A 1733-nucleotide genomic window follows, 5' to 3' on the forward strand; every position below is an offset into this window, starting at 1 on the left:
GTTGTTTTTGCTATCCTGGGTTTTTTATTTTTCCATATAAAGTTGAGTATTGTTCTTTCAATGTCTGTGAAAAACTGTGTTGGGATTTTGATGGGGATTGCATTGAATCTGTAGATTGCTTTTGGCAGGATTGCCATTTTTACTATGTTAATTCTACCTATCCAAGAGCATGGGAGATCTTTCCATTTTCTGGTATCTTCTTTAATTTCCTTCTTTAAAGTCTCAAAGTTCTTATTGTACAGGTCTTTCACTTTTTTGGTGAGTGTTACCCCAAGATATTTTATGTTGCTTGTGGATATTGTGAAAGGTGATGTTTCCCTGATTTCTTTCTCATTGGTTTTATCATCTGTATATAGTAGGGCTACTGATTTTTTTGAGTTAATTTTGTGTCCTGCTGCCTTGCTGAAGGTGTTTATCAGCCGTAGGAGTTCCCTGGTAGAGTTTTTCGGGTCACTAATGTGGACTATCATGTCGTCTGCAAATAGTGAAAGTTTGACTTCATCCTTTCCAATTTGTATCCCTTTGATCCCCCTTTCTTGTCTTATTGCTATAGCCAGAACTTCAAGTACAATATTGAAGAGATATGGAGAGAGTGGACAGCCTTGTCTTGTTCCTGACTTTAGAGGAAACGCTTAGAATTTCTCTCCATTTAGTTTGATGTTGGCTATTGGTTTGGTGTGTATTGCATTTATCATGTTTAGATATGTACCTGTTATTCCTGTTCCCTCCAAGATCTTTATCATGAAGGGATGTTGTATTTTGTCAAAGGCTTTTTCAGTGTCTAGTGAGATGATCATGTGGTTTTTCTTTTTCAGTTTGTTTATATGGTGGATTACATTGATGGATTTTCATATGTTGAACCATCCTTGCATCCCTGGGATGAAGCCTACTTGATCATGGTGGATGATTTTTCTGATATGTTCTTGGATTCGGTTGGCCAATATTTTATTGAGTATTTTAGCATCGATGTTCATGAGGGATATCGGTCTGTAGTTCTCTTTCTTAGTCATATCTTGTGTGGCTTGGGTATCAAAGTGATTGTAGCCTCCTAGAAAGAGTTTGGCAATATCCCATCTGCTTCTATTGTTTGGAACAGTTTGAGGAGTACTGGAATTAGCTCTTGTTTGAATTTCTGGTAGAATTCTGCAGTGAAGCCATCTGGCCCTGGGCTTTTTTTGGTTGGGAGGCTTTTGATGACTGCTTCTATTTCATTAGGGGTTATAGGTCGATTTAAACTGTTTATCTGATCTTGATTTAATTTTGGTAAGTGATATTTATCCAGAAAGCTGTCCATTTCCTTTAGATTTTCCAATTTTGTGGAGTACATGTTTTCAAAGTATGACCTGAAGATTCTCTGGATTTCCTCAGTGTCCATTGTTATATCCCCCTTTTCATTTCTGATTTTGTTAATTAGCATGCTCTCTCTCTCTGCCTTTTGTTTAGTTTGGCTAGAGGTTTGTTTATCTTATTGATCTTCTCAAAGAACCAACTCTTTGTTTCATTGATTCTTTGAACTGTTTTCCTAGTTTCTACTTTGTTGATTTCGGCTCTCAGGTTGATTATTTCCTGGCGTCTACTCCTCCTTGGTGTGTTTGCTTCTTTTTGCTCTAAAGCTTTCAGTTGTTCTGTCAATTCTCTAATGTGACTTTCCTCCAGTTTCTTCATGTGGGCACTTAGTGCTATGAACTTCCCTCTTAGCACTGCTTTCAGAGTGTCCCATAAGTTTGGGTATG

This window comes from Cricetulus griseus, chromosome 2 (genome assembly GCF_003668045.3).
Source record: "Cricetulus griseus strain 17A/GY chromosome 2, alternate assembly CriGri-PICRH-1.0, whole genome shotgun sequence".
NCBI lineage: Eukaryota > Metazoa > Chordata > Mammalia > Rodentia > Cricetidae > Cricetulus > Cricetulus griseus.